The sequence below is a fragment of the Macaca nemestrina genome, chromosome 8, assembly GCF_043159975.1.
Source record: "Macaca nemestrina isolate mMacNem1 chromosome 8, mMacNem.hap1, whole genome shotgun sequence".
NCBI classification, from domain to species: domain Eukaryota; kingdom Metazoa; phylum Chordata; class Mammalia; order Primates; family Cercopithecidae; genus Macaca; species Macaca nemestrina.
In genome coordinates, this window is record NC_092132.1 from 124,765,027 (window position 1) to 124,788,653 (window position 23,627).

The 23,627-nt window shown below is 39.4% G+C and overlaps 1 long non-coding RNA gene across 2 annotated transcripts in view; it reads left to right on the forward strand.

Annotated features, from left to right (window-relative positions):
- LOC139355881 (uncharacterized) overlaps positions 1 to 23,627 on the forward strand; it is a 58,450-nt gene that overhangs the window by 31,881 nt on the left and 2,942 nt on the right. Inside the window, exons 6-8 of one of the 2 annotated variants that reach the window (XR_011607132.1) lie at positions 5,640 to 5,750; positions 20,477 to 20,768; positions 22,642 to 22,744. This is a non-coding gene — a long non-coding RNA (uncharacterized lncRNA). The remainder of the gene's footprint in view (positions 1 to 5,639; positions 5,751 to 20,476; positions 20,769 to 22,641; positions 22,745 to 23,627) is intronic. The other variant, XR_011607133.1, reaches the window with a different exon arrangement.

Genomic DNA, 23,627 nt, shown 5'->3' on the forward strand with positions numbered 1-23,627 from the left:
TTCTGAACTTGGGAAGTTGACTTTATATGAAAAACAAAACAAAACAGACACAAAACCTTCACTTTGACCCAGAGAAGAAAATCCAGACACAGAGAAGTTAATAGACTCTTTAACCATTGAAATTATGTCATATCTAAATATGCTTCTTGGACATATATACTTAAAAAATACCTCTTGAGATGGGAACAATTAGTGTATCAGTACAATCTGGTAAATCTCAGTTGTGAAAAGTACAGTACAAGCAGTCCCAGGGTGACTTTGTGTTTTTCTTAAACTGAACATTAGATGCTCTTTAGGGGTGACATTTAACCATGGGTAGTTATTGTTGGAAATTAGCTTATTATTGAAATTAGAAGCAAGTTATGTAAAGTGTAATGATAGCACTTGGGGGAACATGGCTCAACTAAACATTCAGTGCAGGTTAATGCAAGTGGGGACAGAAGGACAATTAGAATATTCATTAATTGTTTCTATTTATGCTACTATCCCCAAACCTTAATATTTAAGTAAAAGCCTCCTGTTTGATTATAGCAGCAGTAAATGAAAGTGTGTTTGCAATTCCCAACTAGGTTTAAATTTATGAGTTTTGACTCTTACAGCAGGGAGCCTGAGTCAACAGCCCTGTTTATGAATTACACTTAGGAGAGAGCCTGGTTAGGAAAAGAAAATGGGCTTGCAGTCTTGCAGATCTAGGTTCCAGAACTGCCTTTTTTTTTTTTTTTTTTTTCCTTAAAGTTGTGTGACCCTGAGTGAGATATGAACCTCTCTTGCACTCAGGATTTGTGAAATGAGGATAATGGTGTCTATCCCTTAGAACCACAAGGCTGGAGATGATCCACTAAATCATCTAACCCAGGGTCTGGAAGGGACACTGAAAATGATAGCTATTATTAGGTTGGTGTAAAAGTAATTGCGGTTTTTGCCATTGTCTTCAAGAATAGGGACCTCACTAAGGTAATTAGACAACCAGAAGAAAATAAAAAACGAAAACAATGCATTTATTGTATTATTTTCTTTCCAGTATTGGATATTTATTTGTTGCAAAATGTCTTATTAATGTGGAAAATAACCATCTTTTATTTGAGATGAATATTTGGCGGGAAGGTCAGTTACCAAGAAATGAAATCAAATGGAAAAACTTGAGATTGGCATTTTGCATAGTAGGAGTCAGATTCTGACAGATACGGGAAAAGGTTTTCTCCCATGATAGTTTATTTAGTACAAAATGTTTTTATTTGAATAACATCCTTGATAAATCCCTGATGATTTTATCTCTGTCTCAGATAGGTGTCCAGGGTTTTTGTTTTTTTTTTTTTTTTTTAGAATAACTGATTTCGGGGTTTTTTTTTTTATTTGGTTTGGTTTTTCTTTGAGGATATCTGTCCGCTCTTGCATTTCAGCCCTTACAGCCAGGTTATCGCTGAAAAGTAAGGTAGGTCCTCCAGGTCCTCATTTAAAATCATGGATAGGCTCTTGGAAACTGTGACTAAGTAAAACGATGTATGCTGAAACCAATTTTCCCATGGGCTGATGGAAGCATGAGCGAAGTTCCTATGGTGTATTTCTGGTCACGAAAACATCACCAAATTTCCAAATAAAGATGAAAACACTGCTAATATTAAACATCTAAGGCAGGAGGCGGTGGCTCACGCCTGTAATTCCAACACTTTGGGAGGCCGAGGCGGGTGGATCATGAGGTCAGGGGATCGAGACCATCCTGGCTAACACGGTGAAACCCTGTCTCTACTAAAAATACAAAAAATTAGCAGGGTGTGGTGGCGGGTGCCTCTAGTCCCAGCTACTTGGGAGGCTGAGGCAGGAGAATGGCGTAAACCCGGGAGGCGGAGCTTGCAGTGAGCCGAGATCGCTCCACTACACTGCAGGCTGGGCGACAGAGCAAGAGAGTGAGACTCTGTCTCAAAATAAATAAATAAATAAGAGCTATACATACATTTCAGAAAGAGTAATAAAAAAAGTAAAATCACTACTTACTCCAATATTCTAGTTCACTGTCATGAGTGGCTGGAGCCTGCTGCAGGAGCTTAGGATGCAAGGCAGGAACCACCCCTGGCCAGGATGCCAATCCATCTGTGTTTTTGTTTTTGTTTTTTTGAGATGGAGTTTTGCTCATCGTCCAGGCTGGAGTGCAGTGGCGCGATCTTGGCTCACTGCAAGCTCCGCCTCCCGGGTTCATGCCATTCTCCTGTCTCAGTCTCCCCAGTAGCTGGGACTACAGGCGCCCACCACCATGCCCGGCTAATTCTTTGTATTTTTAGCAGAGACGGGGTTGTACCGTGTTAGCCAGGATGGTCTCAATCTCCTGACCTTGTGATCCGCCCGCCTCGGCCTCTCAAAGTGCTGGGATTACAGGTGTGAGCCACCGCTCCCGGCCTAATCCATCTTAATCGTACCCATCCACACTCAATCATACTAGGACTGAATGGGCACACCAATTCACCTAGTGTGTACAGCTTTGGGGTGAGGGACCAGGCCACAGTACAAAGAGAAAACCCATGCAGACGTGGGGAGAAAGTACAAACTCCACAGAGACGTTGGCCCCAGCTGGAAATTAGTTGATGTTTTCTTATCAATGTTACAAATAAACAACATTGAGCAAATGACTTTATTCAAGGATCTTCTGTAATGTCTTGGCTTTATGGTATTACTGTATTACTTGAAAGGTTTTGCAATAGTGTAATGTATTGGATATTGGATATAATATCTCAGGATATTATCACTGAGAAGTATAATTACAAGGGAAATGCCTTACTACTGTGTTGCTGCAGAGGCTAACAAGTCATGTTAGGGCAGGAAAGAAGCAGAGACGTGTGTAAGCGCGTGGCACTTCTCTTGATCTCACTGTTAGCTCACCAGTTATTTCCTCTGCCTACCCCACCCTTCTTTGACTTTAGAATGGGCATGATATTTCTCCAGCAATCTCTAAAGACAAAATAACTAAAGAGAGTTAATTGATTAATGAGACAATATTTTCTTAAAAGCCTTTGAAATCTTTAAATAAATGATACTATTAGGTTGGTGCAAAAGCAAGTGCAGTTTTGGCCATTACTTTCAATGGCAAAGACCGGAATTATTTTTGCACCAATCTAACATATAGCTGTCTACACACTATGGTGTGTGTATGTGTGTGTGTGTGTGTGCTTATGGTATTGTTATCACTGATTAGTGAAAAAGAAATCTACCAGACCTATTAACTTTCAAAAGGAACAAATATGCATGTGGGTGAGGGTGTGGGATCCAATAAGTCTGTGAGTGTAGACCTGCATTCATTCCATTGTAACTGACCACCTGCTATGTTTCAGACACTTTCCTTCATTCATTCAATTGTAACTGACCACATGCTGTTTCAGATACATTCCTTTATTCACTCCATTGTAACTGACCACATGCTACATTTCAGACATGTTCCTTCATTCATTCAAGTGTAACTGACCACATGCTGTTTCAGACACTTTGCTAACCATTTGGTTACAAAAATGATAAGACACAAGTACTAGCCTTGGTTTCTGGAGGAATTTACAATCTAGGGGAAAAAACAGGTATATAACTAAAGCAATTGTATACAATGTGGTGCATGCAATGATGAAAGTGGCGTAGAACAGTTCCCAGGAGGATTTGACACCTGAACTGAGTAATAAAGAATGAATAGGGGTTGATTGAGCAGAGAGGGCTGAAGAGGGCATTCAGGCCCAACAAGAACAAAGAGAGGCGCAGAGTAAGGAAAGGCATGGTATAGATGCAGGAAGCATCAAGCAATTTGTGTTGCTGGAGAGTAGGGCAGAAAGCCAGGAGTGGTATAAAATGGGGATGGTGGTGTTATCTGCCCTTTTAAGAAATATGAATTTTATCTTGGAAATACTAGGGTGCTTTTTTTTTGTATGAAGACACCTATTATAGCATTCTTTGTAACAACAAAAGATGAAGAATAATCTGCCTATTGGTAAGAAATAGCTAATCCATGTAACATTCAGAGTATTAAATATCAGGCAACCACTGTAAAAACAAAGTATCTTCATAAGGAAGGAAATGAAAAGATCTCTAAGACTACATTGTTAAGTGGGAACAAAAATGAAAGAGCAATGCTATGGTTTGAATATGTCCCCAAAATGCTTATGTGTTGGAAACTTAGTCCCCAGTGCAACAGTATTGGGAGGTAGGGCCTAAAAAGAGATGATTGTTTCATGAGGGCAGAGCCCGCACAATTTGATTGATGTCATTATCACCAGAGCAGGTTAGTTATGTTGGGAGTGGGTTGTAATAAAATGGGTGCAGCCTCTGGTGCTTTTCTCTTGTGCTCTCTCACCATGTTATGCCTTCTGCAAGGGGTGATCCTCACCAGGTGCTGCTGCCATGCTCTTGGAATTGCCAGCCTCTAGGACTGTAAAACATAAGTTTATTTTCTTTAGTAGTTTTTTTTTTTTCTTGAGACTATAACAGTGTATGGTATTCTATTATACCAACAGGAAATGAACTAGGACAACCAGCTTGTATGATATGATCTTATTGGCATAGGAAAACAACAACATAGGGTTCTTTCTCTCTACTTTGTTTATCTCTGTTTCTCTGTGCATGTCAACTTTATTCTTTCTTCCTTTTACGCTGACTGGCTGCCTCAGCTTCTCCCCTCATCAGAGTAAGAAGTCTGGCCACCAAGCTTGTGAAATTTTGTGTCTGACATCTCTATCCATGGAAATAAGTCAACTGGATTCTTCAAGCTCAAGTTCCAACACCACAGGAAAGAACTCTCAATATAAACCAAGTAACTGTGGCCCAAAAAGAGAGATCAGAGAAGAAAGTGACAGCTTCTAGGGAGCACTTTATGGAGTTTAAAAAGGTTCAGTTCTTAGAAGGAAGGAAAAGGGAGGAGGTGTTGGATAGAAAGGGGGCAAAATGACAGAGGCTTCTTTTTATTACTGTATATGCCCGTGTATTATTTGACATTCTATGGACAGCATGTATTATTGTGTAATAATTTTAATGGAAAAAATAAAGACAAAAAGAGCTATTGTTGGCTCTGTATTTCAAGTGCATCACTCTCAAGTCTAAATAGAGAAAGTATTTGGAGAAAACGAAAAGTGGTGGAAGGCAGACAAATGAAGCATTTTCCTCCAGCCTAAGAGAGCAATGAAGGAAGCTGACATTACCACCACACTGACAAAGATAGAGAGGAAGGGGAATTCTGAGAAACACTTAGAGGTAAAACTGATAGATCATGGAGCTTGATGTAGACAGGAGGTAAGAGAGAGAGAAGCCAAGGATGACACCAAAGTGACACCAAGGTTCTGGCTGGGATTGTTGTGTCAGTGATGAAGAAAGGAGAAGAAGGAAATGTACATGTTTAGTTTTTTGGACATATTGAGGTTGAGACATCTGTGACTTCTGAGGAGAGTGTAAGCTGGTGTCCCAGATGACAATTTAAGGGCGAATACTGGGTTAGAGAATAGCATATGTTTAATGGAATCGGAGCATGTTCATATACCCAAACTGAATGTGCATGACTCCCAGAAACACTCAGGCACTTGGCTGCTGGAAAGGAAAATCTTCCTTTTTATTTCATATATAGGTAGGCTTGACTAGGAAAAGGATAAAACCCTAATACTCCTTCCTTTTTGTTATTACAGTTAATACCTAAAACTAATCAGCTCAGGGCCATCCTAGGTCCAAGAGCTGGTGTGAGTGTGAAGCAGCCCCAAGCTGGAACGCTGTCACTGTGCTGCCAAGGATCAAGCATGGTAAGCCCTCACATAGGCACTAGCCCAGGCTATGTGTGCAGAGCCCAACCCAGGGAGGCCTGAGCCCTTGATTTCCTCTTCTCTCTGTGGAACACAGCACATTGGGAACTGAATGAGTACTTCCCTTTACTAGAACCACCCCTGGAAACAACTATCTGGGGTCACGTTTCCTGGAAATAGACTCCAAGACAGAGATTTCTGTGCAGGAATTTTATTAGGGCATTGTTGCATAATAATAAAGAATTTTTCTGGTTTTTATTCAGGATTCCTGACATAGAGCTTAAAAAACATGCAATTTCCTGAGTCATAGAAGTGTCTTTGTTTGGCTAATGAGATGACTCAAGATGGACACCTAATAGCTTTAGAATGGGAGCCTTATAGCTTCAGGATGAGGGCTGGTCATCAGAAAGGCCAACCACCTGATTGGATGGTTGGGATTTTGCACTAGCCAACCTTCAGGGAGAAGACGGGGACTAGAAATTGAGTTTAATCATGTGTTCAACCAATCATGCCTACATAATGAAACTCCCACCAAAAACTCTGGGCTCAAAGCTCTCAGTGGAGCTTTTGGTTGTTGATTATACATCCATGTGCTTGGAGGATGGGGCACCCTGATTGCATGCAAAGAGGGCACAGGAGCTCTGTGTTCCCTCCCAGACCTCGCTCAATGCATCTCTTCATTCAACTGGTCCTCCCTGTGTATCCTTTATGATAAAACTGTAATAATAAGTACAGTGAGTCTCTGAGTTCTGTGAGTCATCCTAGTATACTGTATATCAAGCCTGAGAAGGTTGTGGGAACCCGCAAATTTATAATGAGTTGGTCAGAAGTGCAGATGGTATGAAGACTTGCAGCTGGCATCTGAGGGGAATCTTTGGAGGACTCTGCCTTTAACTTGTTGGGGTCTGAGCTAACTCCAGGTGGTTAGTGCGAGAATTAAATTGTATACCATACAGTTGGTGTTAGGGAGTTGGAGTCTTAAGAGAGTAGCCATACTCTATGCCATACCTGTAAGATAATGAGAGAAGCAGCATTGGATATGGAGGGAAGTTGAATTGCAGTGCTATAGCAAGAGGGACCTCAGCTGATCCTATAAGGAGCTCTGAAACTTGAATGGTCCTTTAGAGACATCCTGAAGAGAGGCAAGAGGACTGGCCCTTTGTACTCCCACACTGACTCCCCAGGAAGGGGACATAACTTTGGCAGAGGGCATTTCCTCAGGAGGAACTCAGCTGTAAGTCATTAGCATTCCATACTCCTGGCAGCTGGGGAAATAAGTGACTTGACCCTGAAGGAGGCTTTGGGGAGGTACACTACAGCATCCACTACAGTGGCTTAGTCATATACAAGTGTCTTATGTATTGTGCATTCATGCTTGGATTTTTAAGCATCTAGGCACATACAGCTGATTCCCAAGGTCTGAAATAAGCCAGCACTTTAACTTGCTCTCCTTATTAAAAGAGAAATTTTCTCCAGAAACAATGTGTATGATTGTTGCAATTTTTTTTTTTTTCATTTACAAGCCAGCCACAATTGTGTGTCATTAAGACTCATCAAGCTATTATGGTTGGGGCTCAGGAGAAGGTTGCAATAGCAGGTGCAGAGACTTTATATAAGGTGGGACTTTTCAAAATGAAGTCTAGAGGTAAAATGCATTGCCATTTTCAGTTTCCATCCTCATTATTTTATATATAGATCATATCTTTCTGTTCCAATCTCATTTATTTTCCAGTGTTTAAATTCTGAGTAATTATTTTATTTTATCCGCTCTGATAATCTTTGTCTTATAACTGGAGCATTTATTCATTTACACCTATTGATATACTTAGATTTATATCTATGTTTGATATAATATTCTTCCTTCTTGTTATGTTTTATTTTTCGTCCTTTCTTGTTTGATTCTCTTTTCATCATACTACATTTTTCCCCCTCCAAGTTGGGAAGATATATACTCTGATTCTGTCCTTACAGAACTCTAACTTTGCTGACTCTAGGGGTCCACTCTTGGACCTTTAGCCTCCGTTTTAATTTAATTTTTCTTTCTGTGGATCTTAGATATACAAAATTGGATTAAACCACAATCTTTGGTTCATGGCATGCTCTCAATATTGCTCTGTTCATTACCCTTTTATTTGATTAGTTGGTTTTAATAATCTAATAAGCCGCTGAAAACTCCTTTCCTAAGACACACACCAGGATCTTGACAATAATTTCATTTAAGCCCATTAGTTTTCCCCATTCCATCTTCCTGTCTCCCCCATCCAGGTAGCCATCATCCTGAATCCCAGGTTTATCATTCCAAAACTTTTTTTTATATGTAGTTGTAGTGCTTCTATTTGTATTCCTAAGATACACATATGTATAAAATTCCAGTTGCATATGCTGTCATTCTGGATATAACCTTTTGAGACAACTTTCCAGTTGGTTGCATATGATCATTTTTAACTGCTACATAGTATATCTGCATAAACCACAGTTTAGTAATCTGTTCTTCTATTGACTTGGAATTATTTCCATGTTTTTGCTAAATCATACTGTTATGGACATTGTTTATATATGTCTCCTGTACATGTGCAAGAATTTGTCTTCAGTACAAACCTAGAATGAATTGTTGGACTATAAACAGGTTAACATTCAACTTAGAAGACAGTGCCAACCCACTTCCCAGTTTATAGACCCATAAGCACCATAAAAGAAAGTTTGTGGATTCACATACCTTCCAACACTTGGGATTGTTCATTTTCTAATTTTTGATGATTGAATGGGGAGAAAATGTAATCTCACTGTGGTCTTGAGTTTCATTTCCCCGATCTCTAATGATGTTGAATAGCTTCTTATATCTTTATTGGCTACAGTTCTTCTGAGAAATGTATTTATGTCTCTTGTTTACATTTCATTCCTTCCTATATCTTAGATCTTCCAATTATAATCACTTTCTGTCTGAAGTTCCTCTTTTAGTATTTCCTTTAGAGAGATATTGCTGGTGGCAAACTGTTTCCACTATGTTTTTAGAAATGTCTTCATTTTGCTCTCATCCTTAAAAGATAATTTAGCATGTATACAATTCTAAGTTGGCGGTTACTATCTTTCAGCACACTGAAGATATTATTCCATTGTTTACTGACTTCATCTATTGCAGTTAACAAGTTTGCTATTAGTTTAATTATTGCTCCTTCAAGAGCAATAAATTTTATCTCATTTGATATTTTTTCTTTACCTTTGCTCTTGTGCACTTTTACTATGACATTTCTAAGTGTGATTGGTTTTATTTTATTTTTCGTTTTTATCTAACTTGCTTGGGGAGTCTTTGGAATTCTTGATTCTGTAGTTTGTTCTCTTGCATTGGTCCTGGAAATGCATGAAAATTTACCACCATCTCTTCAAATATGGTCATGACCTTCATTCTCTCTCTTCTTCACTCTTCCATATATTTTTACATCTTTTATCTTTCTGCCCTGCATTCTGGGTAATTTTCTTCTGCTCTGTCTTCCAATTTGGTAATTTTCTCTTCAGCTGAATCTAATCTGCTCCTAATTCTATCCATTAAACTTTCTATTTAATTATTACATTTTCATTTCTAAGAGTTCTATTTGGTTAATTTTTAAGGCTTCTTGGCTAGTATTTGTAGTTTTTGTTCCCTGCAGATATGTATAAGCTTGTCTTTTGCTTTCTAAATATACCAAGCAAAATCTTTCTATGTAGTGTCTAATAATTAAAACATCTAAAGGCTTTGATAGTCTATTTGTGTAATTAGTTATATGTATAATTTCATGACTCCTGGTATACATGGTAATCTTTCTCTTTGAAATGCTCATTTTCCTTGGAAAATTTTAAGAATTATTTGAAGCCTAAGATGAAGGTACATTTTTTCAGAAACAAAATAGGTAAAGTTAATATTCAAAAATCAATAAACAAACAAAGCAGTGTGAAGATAGGGCTATCAGATTGCCAATGGGTTATAATGGGAGAGAAGCTAATCATTTATGATAGTAACAAGAACCAAAAAAGGAAAAAATACTTAACCAGTAAACTTAATAAGAATTATTGCAGCCATTATAGGAAGAAACAATTTTAAATGCTTTTGAGAGAAAATAAAGAAGACTTGAACAACAAAAACACATGATATGTGTTGAGTAGGAAGATTTAGTGTCATAGAGGTAGCACCCAAAGTCAGTAGGGAAGAGATGGATTATTTAGTACATGGTGTTGAGACAACTAGATAGGCATTTGGGGAAAAAAATAAGTTGACTACATGCCTCACACTTTGGACTAAAATAAATTCTGTATAAATGAAAGACTTAAATTAACAAATGAAATCATAAAGTACTGTAAAATACTAACTGATTTTTTTCCTCAGAGTAGAGAAGTTATTATAAAAATGATACGAAAACCTGATATTGGTGAATTTGAGTACACAAAAACAAAGAGTTTTCTGATTGGAAAAATTATTTTAAATAAAGTAGGAAGACAAATGATTAAGTTGCAAAAAATATTTGCAACTCATATGAGTCAGAGGAATAATTTCTTGCATATAGAAAAGCTCCCATGTATCAATATAGGAGCTAAATTAAAATGAAAATGAACAAAAGGATTTAAATACATAGTTCTCAGAAATACAGATGACACCCGAACATAAGAATGAGTGATCAATTTTATTCATAACAAAAGACAATAAAAACAAAACCACACTGAAAAAACACTTTTACCTTATTAGGTGGAAAAAATTTAAAAATTGGAAGGGTTAATAAAGGTAAAATAAATAGGCAAACCATGGATTACTGGTGGGAGTACAAATTAGTACATCTTTGAGTGGCAGTTCAGCAATATCAATCAAAATATAAACAACCTCACTTTTTGATCTAGAGATTCTGATTCTAGGAATTTATCCCACAGATAAACTCACACATATATGAAATTATGTATATACAATTTTATTCATTGTTCCCTTGTTAATTATAGAAAAATATTGAAGGGAACCTAAGTGCCCACCAATAGGGAACTGTTTAAATACATGACAGTACATGCATGCAACAGTATACTTGCTGCTAGAAAAAAGTAAAGAATAAGAAAATTATGCCGGGCATGGTGGCTCACATCTGTAATCCCAGCACTTTGGGAGGCTGAGGCGGGAGGATCACCTGAGGTCAGGAGTTCAAGACCAGCCTGGCCAACATGGTGAAACCTCGTGTCTACTAAAAATACAAAAATTAGAAAGGCGTGGTGATGCAAGCCTATAATCCCAGCTATTCAGGAGGCTGAGGCAAGAGAATCACTTGAATCCACGAGGTGGAGGTTGCAGTGAGCCAAGATTGCGCCATTGCACTCCAGTTTGGGTGACAGAGCAATACTCAATCTCAAAAAAAGAAAAACGAAAAAAAATTATGTATTGATGCATAAAAATGTTTAAGATTATTACATAAGAAAAACAAGATGCAGAGTAGGATGTAGAGTGTGAATTCATTTGTGTCAAAAACTGGAAACAGAATATGTATGCATATTTGCTTATATGTACACATATTTCTGGAAGAAGAAATATAGAATGTCTCTGGAAGAAAACAAGAAACTGATGTTGGAGGGAACCTGCATATCTGAGGGACAGGGTTATGGAGGGGAGATTTGTTACTCTTTCTTTTTTGAACATATTAAATTTTGACCATGACTATGTGACTATTATACTTCTAAAAATATGTTAACTTAAAACAAAAATCCTTCATATGGCTTTGAGAGAGTTAAAAATATTTCCTAAGGTGACAAAAAAGATTTCTGGCCACCATTACTGTGTTGTGATTTTTCAAGTGGGAGAAGGTAGGGTACAATGTGGCCTATCTCAAAGTCTAAAATTAAACATCAGCTGATTGAAATCCAATTCGGAGAAATGTTCTGATATTTGTATGGCTACCATCTGTTGGCATAGGCCTCCAAGCCTAGGAGAAAACTAACCCTTCAGGAAGCTTTTAGAGAGAGAGTTCCTGTAGTGGGGATGGTAACAAGTTGAGCAGGTAGGACTAGGGAGAGAATATTTTTTTTGAGAATCTTGGTTTCCCAAGCTGACTCAGTCCTTGACTGTGGTGATACCATATTGCCAATTTGGTTTCTTACTTGCCTTGCCATAGAATGTTGCTTAAAAGCCTCTCAAGTATATTAGGAGAGCATTAACTCATTAAAGATAATCTTCATAAGAAGAAAGTTTAGAGGATGAGATGAAGACCTGTCTTAAGTTTTCCTATTGTGGTAGCTAGCTTTCAAACAATGGCCCCCACAAACTGCACTTCCCAGTATTCGCACCTTACTGCAGTTCCTCCCACATGGGATCTGAGCTGAGTCTGTGACTCACTCGAAACTATAGAACTTGGCAGGAGTGACAATGTGCTGGGCCTTAACGATGCCTGGCAGCTTCCTTCCTTGCATTTTTGGAGCTAAGCTGTCAAGCAAGATGTTTGGCTATCGTGCTGGAGAGACCACGTAAACAGACCACCTGGAGAGGCCTTGTGGAAAGGAGAGGCCCTGAAGCTATGTGGAGAGTGAGAGAACCAACCATCCCAGCCCCAGCTGCCATCTGCCTGAAACTGCATGAGAGACCTCGAGAGAGACCAGAAGAACTGCCCAGTTCAACAGTCCACCCGCAGCACTATGAAAAACCATCAAATTAAAGCCCCTAAGGTTTGAAGTGGTTGTCATGACATGGTAGATAGTAAAACACCCACTTTCTTTCTTTCTTTCTTTTGGAGAGACAGTCTTGCTCTGTTGCCAGGCTGGAGTGCAGTGGCACAATCTCTGCTCACTTGCAACCTCTACCTCCTGGGTTCAAGCAATTCTCCTGCCTCAGCTTCCCAAGTAGCTGGGACTATAGGCACCCACCACCAAGCCCAGCTAATTTTTGTATTTTTAATAGAGACGGGCTTTCACCATGTTGGCCAGGATGATCTCAATCTCTTTACCTCATGATCCACCTGCCTCGGCTTTCCAAAGTGCTGGGATTATAGGCGTGAGCCACCTCACCCAGCCATAAAATACCCACTTTCACAGAAGCATAACCAGAAATGAGAAAGCCCTCTTTTTGATGTAGGCATTTACTGAGAGGGTCATGGAAGCCTTCAGAAGCCCCCTTCTATCTGTCTTGCAACTTGCCCGACCAACCCTAAACACAAGGCAGGCTAGCAAACAGCTTGGGAAGAAAAAACACAGACAAATATGACATGATTTTTAAAGGGAAGGCAAATGAAATGCCAAGTAGGAAATTGAATCTACATGTCAAAAAAAAAAATGAAATGAGAAAAACAAAAAAGTTCTGTGATTGAGAGAACAGATTGAGGGAGAAGGTTGAATTGTGGCTCATTTCTGTCACTTACTGGCTGTGTCACCTTAGGAAAGTGATTTAATGTCTCTGAACTTTAGTTTTACCTTTGGTAAAATGAGGCAAGTGTACATACCTGCAAGGTTTATTATCAGGGCTGAATGAGATTAAATATATATATGTAAGTTGCAAGCAAGGACCCTAGTATATAGTAGAAACTTAATTATTATAACAACAATAACCACTGTTCTATACTCGAGTGAAAACAGCAAATCATTAAAAGGTGTGCATAGTATAGTACCACTTATGTAAAAGCAGTAAATGCATATTACAACACCATTAATTTTTTAGGCATACATAAGTATGTAGTAAAAGTATAAAAACATTCATGGGGACGTTACATGCTGACCAGTTATTTATGGAGTGGAAAGGAGAATGGTATATTATTAATAACTGCACCTGTGGTTCTACAGTGTTTTATTTCTGAAAACAAAACAACAAAAAATGATATTTGCAGTGAACAAGGCAAAATGTTAACATCTGTTAAATATGGATATGTGGGTGTCATACAGTATTCTGTACTTTTATTTGTTTGAAGTATCTTACAATTTAAAAATCTTAAAAAGTAAAATCACTTTGCAATCATCTTGAATGGCTGCACAATATCCCAGTTTACATGTATATATGTGTGCATATAACTATATATTGCATAGGATTTATATTACACTTTATTTGATATATTTTCTACATTTCCTATCTTCAATCTGCATAGCAGATAGATCATTTTATAGTAGGAGAAACAGAGGCTCGGAATGGTTCAGTGACTTGCTCCAAATTTCAACTCACATAGCCTCTCTACTATTGTATTAGATCATTTTATAGTAGGAGAAACAGAGGCTCGGAATGGTTCAGTGACTTGCTCCAAATTTCAACTCACATAGCCTCTCTACTATTGTAGTGCTATAGAAATTGGCCCGGATTCCTCTCCCAGCTTTGCCAAACACCAGCTGTGTGATGGTAGGGAGGCTACTTGATCTCTCTGAGCTTCCATTTCCTAATCTGCCCTCTAGGTGTACTTATATCTGCTCTCTATGCCTCTTAACATTTTGAAGATTAAATGAGATCATGTAAGTAGCGTGCCTGACGCTTCTTATACACTCAGTAATTGACAACTGGTGTGTCCTTTCTAAGGTAAGACACTTTGTGTGCAAATAACACAGTAATTATAATGCGAAAGAGACATATCATCTCCAAGATTCTGTCTTGAGAAGATGTCTAAACCCTTGAAGGGTAAGAAAATTGGTCCTGAGGTAGGCCAACCACCCATTACATGGTTATATACATGCATTTATTTTCTTCTTCAGAGCTAACCTCACCTCTGAACTCAGACACGCTTATCCAGCTGTCTATCTGACATCTCAGTTTATATGTCTCGCAGCCGTCTAACATCAATATGAGTTCCTGATTTTCCCTGTATACCAATTTTCAAAGTCGGTGATTTTGCACATCTTCCCCACCTTGGAAAATGGCACCAGCTGATTGTGCATCTAAAAGCCCAGAAATCATTCTTAATTTTTTCTTTCCTTTCAGCTTACATCTAACCCAAAGCAGACTTTGTCAATTCTGTTTCCAAAATATATCTCACATCCATCCACTTCACTCCGTCTTTATCCAGACCATTATTATTGCTTGCTAGACAACTGGTACAGCATGTACATGGTTTACCCATATCCAACTTGACTCCGCTGCCATCAAGTCTCTTTCTTAAAAACAAATTGAATCAGAGCTTTCATTTTCTTCGAACTCTTCTGTGACTCCCCATTTCCCTTTAGAATGTCCTGCATGATCTTCTTCCAGCCTGTCAATTCAACCACATGTCATGACACCCTCTTACTGGCTAAGTTCCAGGCACACTGTCTTCTGTTTGCTTTCATTCTTCAAACTGGCCAAGTCTTCCTTCTACCCAAGACCTTGTGCATGATATTCACGCTGCCTGGAATTCTCTTGTGCATCATCTGGCTCTTTAACAGTGAGCTTGTTTCAACTCAAAGCTACCTCTGAGAGGCCTTCTCAGCCTCTCCATCTAAAGCAGTACCTCCCAACTTCTCCTCTCCCCACTCTGTTCTCTCAACACACAATCTCAGCTACTTGGCTGTTGCCTTCACAGCACATATCATAATTTGCAACTTTAAAAGTTACTTGTCTATTTGTACATTGTCTGTCTTCCATATTAGAGTAACATTTGATAGCAGTAAAGATTATTTTCACCTAGTTCACAGTTACAGCTTCAGGATCAAGCTAAGTAGTGGATGCTCAGTAAATATTGAATTAATGAAAAAAAAACGAAGATTTAAAAAAATGTTCGAATCGTACTTCTGAATCACAAGCTTGAAATCAATGTTTTTCCACCCCTGTGAGCTTCAGTTGTTGAACTGTGTGATTTCGTGAGAGTGGCTCATCTGTCCCGGACATGTGGGATGGTGGAATTGACTTCTATAGATGTGCTCCTAGTCATTCGTGTACTTGTTAGAATTTTCCTACCTCTCAACTCTTTTTAAATACATGTGGGCAGCTTGCTTTATGAAAGAATATTCTATTATGAATTTTTTTTTGTAAATGGGATGACTCATTCCCTAATTTCTTTTGGGCTAGTTTAAAGACAGATATATCACATAATTTTTATTAGAAAAACTTTAAAATTAGTTTAACTTAGAATATTTGGAGACCCCCCCGGGGTCTTCAGCTGGGCTGAGACTTGATGCCTTGGGTGATAGATATATTTTTGCCTTGTTTAGCAGAGCCCAACGGGGCTTGGTAGGGCTTTACCAACCAGTTCCAAGCACACGTGATTATCCTAGTCCAAGAATAGCATGAGGTTCTCCCCTATAGATGCATCTCTCTGATACCTGGAATGCCACAAAAGGCAGAAAGGTCATGGCACAAATGAAAAATAAATACTTGTGATAATATAAGAAGTGCTATTGATCACTCATGGTTCATTGCCATGACTCACTCTGGACCCTCTGAAGGAATCCACTAACTCACCCTTGCACCCCCACACCCCTGCTAGTTCTCAAATGAAATGCCAGGGCCATATGATAGCAGTGTCTGAGGCTAACCCTTCATGATGCCACCTCCGTCTGCCCTAATGATGCTCAGCCTTGTCTCCCTCTCTCCCTTCAAACTCTTGTTCCCTACTGGACTCTGATGGCTGACTCTGGCTTCTACCATGTTTCATGCAGGACCTGGTTCTCCAGTTAGCATTTTGGGCTTTGCCTTCCTAGGCAACTTCTAGGTTTGCTCATTCCAAGTCCTGGCATCCCCCACTGATAGAGATAAATAGTGACCACTCCAGCTTGTACCTTCCATTCCACTCCTGCACACTCTGGAAGCCCACCTGGGACTCCAGTAAAACAGGCTCCTCCATTCTATAGACAGTGAGGAACTAGAAAAGATTTATCAGAATCTTTCTTAATGTGGGGAAAAGATAAAAAGGGCATGCAATTTCTAAGTGCTTCAGGACTGACCAGAAAAGAAAGGAAAGCATACCTTGGAGTTGGTGGGCAAAACTTCTTATTTAACTATAACTATGCATGTCTCAGACTCATCAAATTTTCCTCCAGCTACGGAAGGGCCTTTCTATCCCAGCAGGAGAGAGGAATGGCAGCATCAACACCACCAGATGCCAAACAGTGTGGCATAGCCACTTCATCATTTCAGGCATTCAACAGGCATTTTTTGAATAACAACATGGTGCCAGGCACTGTGTTGGTTTCAACCATGTTAGAACACAGTCTCTGCCCTTAAAGAGCTCACAATCTGGAGAAGGACAACTGCAACAACGCAAACGATGGCATTACAATGATAGCTATTAGGAGAGATATTTCTACTAAGAGTTATTGGAACATGAAAAAAGGAGTTGTTCACTTTGCCTGGGGTAGAGCAAGAACTTCAGAGAGGAAATGACATCTGAGCTGGATCTGAAAGAATAGCAGGAGTCTTTCAGGAAGAAGAAAGCTGAGCAAATAGTATTACTGAGGCATGGAAGCTGGAAGATACCAGTGGGCTTATGAGAAAGTGAGTGGTTCAGTGTTGCCCAAGCCACCAGGAAAGGAGTTTGTAGAAGTAGAAGAAACTAAAGGATTTATGGCTAGACCACAAAAGCACAGGCAACAAAACCAAAACATGATGAAGACTATGTTAAAATAAAAGGCTTCTGCACAGCAATCAACAGAGTGGAATCTGCAGAATGTGAGAAAATGCTGGCAAACTATTCATCTGACAAGGGATTAATATCCAGAACATACAAGGAATTCAAACAACTCAACAGTAAAAAAGAGAAAAAAGTCCCATTAAAAAGTGGGCAAAAGACGTGAATAGATAGTTCTCAAAGGAAGACGTACAAATGGCCAATAGGTATATGAAAAAATGCTTGGCCGGGCATGGTGGCTCACTCCTGTAATCCCAGCACTTTGGGAGGCTGAGGCAGGCGGATCACAAGGTCAGGAGATTGAGACCATCCTGGCTAACACGGTGAAACCCCATCTCTACCAAAAATGCAAAAAGTTAGTCGGGCATGGTGGCGGACACCTGTAGTCCCAGCTACTCAGGAGACTGAGGCAGGAGAATGGCATGAACCTGGGAGGCAGAACTTTCAGTGAGCCAAGATTGCACTCCAGTCTGGGTAAGAGAGTGAGACTCCGTCTCAAAAAAAAAAAAAAAAAAAAAAAAAAAAAAAAAAAAAAGCTCAACATCACTAATCACCAGGAAAATGAAATCAAAACCACAATGACATATCATCTTATCCCAGCTAGATGGGCTACTATTAAAAAGACAGAAAATAACAGATGCTGGCGAGGATGTAGATAAAAGAAAACTTTTATACACTGTTAATGGGAATGTAAATTAGTATAGCCATCATGGAAAAAAGTGTGGAGACTTCTCAAAATACGTCAAATAGAACCACCATTTGATCCTGCAATCTACTAGAGTATTTAGCCAAAGGAAAATAAATCATGGATACCTGTACTTCCATGTTCATTGAAGCATTATTCTCAGTAGCCAAGATATGGATTCAACCTGAGTATCCTTCAGTGGATGAAAAGATAAAGAAAATATGGTATATATTTACAATGGAATATTATTCAACCATGAAAAAGAATGAAATCCTGTGTCATTTGCAACAGGATTAATGGAAACTGAGGAAATTATGTTAAGTGAAATAAGCCAGACACAGAAAGACAAATTTTGTGTGTTCTCACTCATACATGTGGGAGCTAAAAAAGTTGATCTCATTGAAGTGGAGAGTGAAATGATAGATAATTGAGGCTGGGAAGAGTGTGTGGATGGGTGGGGAATGAAGATAAAATGGTTAATGGGTACATACAGTTATATAAAAGGAAAAAGTTCTAATGTTTAATACTAGAGTAGGGTGACTACAGTTAACAATGTATTGTTATTATAGAAGAGAGGATTTTTAGTGACCCCAACACATGCAAGAAAATATAAATACTCAAGGTGATGGACATTCCAAGTACCATGACTTGGTCATTGCAAACGCTATGCATCTAACAAAATAACATATGTACCCTCATAAATATGTACACATATTTTTATCAATGAAAAATAATACACAAACAACAAAAAAGAAGTAGTTGAAGGACAGGCTACCACCAGACTATGAGATGGTTAAGGAGTTGGGACTTCATAATGGGCACTGGGGAGAGTGGGCTTAAGGACTTTAAGCAGGACAATGACATGACCAGATGTGGGTTTTAGAAAAGTCACTCGGCCAGCAGTATGGGGAGAAGGTCAGGTGGTTGAGGGCAGGGTGGAAGAGACAGAAGAAGTTGACACTAAAGGCAGAAGGAAGAGCTTGGAGGCTGTTGTCTTGGCTTTGTTGAGTGACTATGAGAACCTAAACCAAGGGACGATATTGAAAGGGATAAAGGAGTCAGAGCACAGACAATCTGAAAGTAGAAGTGGAAGGGTGTGGTGATGGCTTCACACAGAGCAAACAGCAGATGGAAGAGCAGGGGTTGACGTCATCCCATCTGTCCTTTGTAAATTGTTTTGTATCTCTTAGGACACCTAGATGTGCATCATTGTTTGGGTATTTTTCTTTTTTTTTTTTTTTGGAAGCAATCTCAAACTTACAGATAAATTACAAATACAGAACAAAGAACTTCTTTCCCCAAACCACTTATGAGTAAGTAGTCAACATGATTTTTCATCAACCCTGAGCACTAGTATTTCCTCCAAACAAGGATATTCTCACAATATAACCACCAAAGTCTAGAAATTAACATTGATACATTACCACAATCTAATCCTCAGACTTTGTTCAAGGTTTTCCAATTTTCCCATTATGTCATTTATAGTGAAAAGATACAGTAGTCCAGGATCACACACTGCAGTTAGTTATCATGTCTCCTGAATCTCCTTCAGTCTGGAAGAGCTCCTTGGACTTTCCTTCATGACCTTGACACTTCTAGAGATTTCAGATCAGTTATTTTGTAGAATATTCTTTGATGAGCTCTTACTGTTGGAGAAGAGGGTTACTTCTTTGTGATTAGATTCATGTGATGCATCTTTGAGTAGGATATCCCGACAGTGATGCTGTGATCTTCTCAGTGCACACTATTTGATAGCACATCATTTCAATTTACCCCATTATGGATGCTATTCATCAGGATAAATTGATTAGGGTGGTGTCTGCCAGGCTTCTCCAGTGTAGTCTTAGTCTTTTTCTCTTCATAATTCATAAATATTTTGTAGAGGGGAACTTTGAGACAATGTAACTACCCATTTCTCATCAAACCGATATTCATGGATTCTTTCTGGACTCATGGTTTCTTCTTTTAGTCAGTAGGTTATAATTTGCTACTACCATTATTCATGGTCAAATTGCCTCAAATATGGTCAGTGTGGAGTTTCTTCAAGCTGGTGCCAGTATTGTCATCATTCTTAGAACACACCCTTACTTTCTGGTATAGCAGGGCACATTTTGCCCTCTCTCTGCCCCAGCTATGGAATCATCTATTTATCCAAGGAGCACTGAATTCCTTTAAAGAAACATGGAATTTGGGCATCAAGATAGGGTGTTAAGTGTTCTCAGTGCTACTGGGGGTTGCTGATCCTACGATCTGTCAGTGGACAGAGCCGGAGAACACACACACACACAGCCTTGCATTTACATCTATATTTGTTTCTATGTCTATCTAAAAACAACTCTAATTTAACATTACTGGATCTATTCTAATTGTCTCTCTTCCCATGTTGGTAATTCCCTTCTTCAACAGTAAGGGCCTGGCTCCCATTGTCTTTAATATATTTATTTATTTGACCCATCTCCCTCTATGTAGCCAATTTCCTGTGGTTGAGACCACAGCCAACCTACATTGCATGTGGGTTTCCTCCTCACCTTATACAGGCTCTTTCAGACACCCTGATCCACACCACCCCACCCCTCGGAGAGTCTCCTGGAGGGGGACTCTATTACTTTGCATCAGGCTACCTTCTCACATGGCTGTCCTGCAGACCCCCCATTGACTCCAGGGAAGGAAAGGGAAGGCTGAGACAGGAGAAGACAGGGGAAAGGGAGAGGAAAGAATGGTGGCAGAGAGAAGAGAAAGCGAAAAGAAAGAGGAAAAGACATTCTTGCTTGGATCCCTACAGCAATCCTGTCTGGTGGTTTTGACGCTGGTATTATTCTCCTTGTCCAGGTGAGAAAATTGGTGTTGAAGGGTTAATGTCTTACCCAGAGCCTCACATGCAGAGGAGTGTAGAGCTGAGGACCACTCCTTGGTCTTCTGAGTCTAAGTCCAGTTCTCTGACCTCAACACCACATTACCTATGTCCTGAAGGTCTCCCAGGGACATGTAGATATTCCAAGAAATGAAACGTGTCTGCAAGAAATGCAGTCGTAACAGTAAAAATGTGTTTTGGCTGCTGATATGGTTTGACTGTGTCCCCACCCAAATCTCATCTTGAATTACAGCTCCCATAATCTCCACATGTCATGGGAGGGACCCAGTGGGAGGTAATAGAATCATGGGGGCAGGCTTTTTCCATGCTGTTCTCATGATAGTGAATAAGTCTCACAAAACCTGATGGTTTTATAAAGGGCAGTTCCCCTACACTTACTGTCTTGCCTGCCACCATGTAAGAGGCCTTTCCTACTGCTTTGCCTTCCACCATGATTGTGAGGCCTCCCTAGACATGTGAAACTGTGAGTCCATTAAACCTCTTTTTCTTTATAAATTACCGAGTTTTGGGTATGTCTTTATTAGCAGTGTAAGAACCCACTAATGCAGCTTCTAATTCACAGATATTCCCAATAGTCCCTGGAAGGCCCCTGGGGAAAAAAATAAAAAGCACTATCTGTGTATCCTTGGGCAGTCAGCAGGGTATAGACTCTCTCTCCAGCTCTTCTTTACTCTGTCCTTCAGAGAAAACAGGTGGAGCTCATCCTCTTTCCTCCCAGCAAAGGATCTTTCCTTAACATTTACCCTAGTCAGGACAACCATTCAAGGTCTTTTCGGAATATTCTGAGTTTGATCTCTGGGGACATAGAATGGCATTACTCAAAGGATGGTGGCAGCAGAAACATCTCCTGGGAACTTGTTAGAAATGCAAATTTTTGAGCCCAACCCAAGGCAACTGAAGCAGCATCTTTTGGGATGGAACCCAGATCTTCCAGGTGATTCAAGTGCTCACCTGTTTTAGAGCTCTGGGCTGGGCTCTGAGATTCTACATTTCTACAAAGCTTCCAGTTGATGCTGATGCATAAGTCTGAGATCTACCAAATCAGAACCTACATTTTAACTACATCTAAAAGTAATCAAATGTCCATTAAAGCACTACTGTGGAATTCTCTCTTTTTAGTTGCATACATAGCCCTTGAGGCAAATCAGAGACAAAATGCCTTCCAAGTTGTATTGCTTATTGACTGAAGTGAAATTAATAGGTATCTAAAGTAAATATCTTTTCCAAGTTGGTCCAATGTCATAAATTACTTTGGGATTAAAACTTTTTAAATGTCATACCCAGTTGGGACCTTTGCATATGCTATTATCTCAACCTGGAATGATTTTTCTCTCCCTTCTTTTCCTAGATTTCCAAAATACCTTGGCTCAGGTATCACTTTTTCAGAAAAGTATTTACTGACTGTTGACTTGGCAAAATCCCTGTGCTGTGTTTCCTAGCACAGTGAGTTGCATTTTCACATGAACTCATGCCTGCCTTCTCTTGTTTTATAAGCTGCATGAGGCAGGTACCATGTCTCATTTTTTAAAACTTTTGTTTGGTTAACCACTTAGCACAATGCCTGGAAAACAGTAGACTACTGATAAACATCTGTTGAATGCAGGACTGTGGTAGGCAGCTTCTAAGATAGCCCCTAGGGATCCCTTTCTCCTGGTATTCATGTCCTTATATAAATCCCCTCGTCTTGAATGTGGGTTGAATATTGTGACTCTCATCTAATGAATAGAGCATGACAAAAGTGAACTATGCTTTCAAGGCTAGGTTACAAAAGATCTGTGCCTTCATTGTGTGTGCCTTCTCTTTCTCCCTTATTCGACATTCTGGAGGAAGCCAGCTTCCACGTTGTGAACTTCCCTATAGAGAGGCCCACATGGCAAGGAATTCATTGCTCTGATCAATAGCCAATGAGGAAATGAGGCCTGCTAGCAACCATGTGAGTGAACTTAAAAGGAGATTCTTCTTCAGTTGAGCCTTTAGATGAGACTCCAGCCTTGGCCAGTACCTTCATTGCAGCCTTGGAAAAGACCCTGAGCTGTCTTTAGTGAGGGTCTTTTTGCTGATAGAGTTTGTCTGCAGAATCCCAAGACCCAGGTACATTGTACCCAGATTCTTGACCCAAAGATAATAAATGTTTGTTATTGGAAGCCACTATGTTTTAAGGGTACTTTGTTACACAGAAATAGATAACTAATGAAAAGTAAATGCTATGGTTTGAATGTGTCCTCCAAAGTTTATGTACTGGAAAGTTAATTACCAATGCAGCAGTGTTGAGAGATGAGAACTTCAAGAGGTGATTAGGTCATGAGGCCTCCACCCTCATTAATGGATTAATGTTGCTATCATGGAAGTGGGTTATGTAGCATTTCCCACCTGTGGCCCACTGGCCACATGCAGCCCAGCACAAATTCATAGACTTTCTAAAAACATGAGATTTTTTTGTGATTTAATTTTTTAGTTCACCAGCTATTAGTGTTAGTGTATTTTTTGTGTGACCCCAAACAATTCTTCTTCTAATATGACTCAAGGAAGCCAAAAGATTGGACACCCCTGGTTAGTTATTGAAGGAGTGAACTCTTAACAAAAGGATGAGTTCCCAGTTTCCTAACTCTGTCTCATGTGCTTATCTGCCCTTCTGTCATGAGATGACCTTTGCCAGATTTGGCACCATGCTTTTGGATTTCCCAGTCTTTAGAACTGGGAGCCAAATAAATCTCTGTTCTTTACAAACTACCCAGACTGTGGGATTCTGTTACAACACAAGAAAATGGGCTAAAACAGTAAATTAATGAATATTATAGGTGTGATGGTTCATCAGT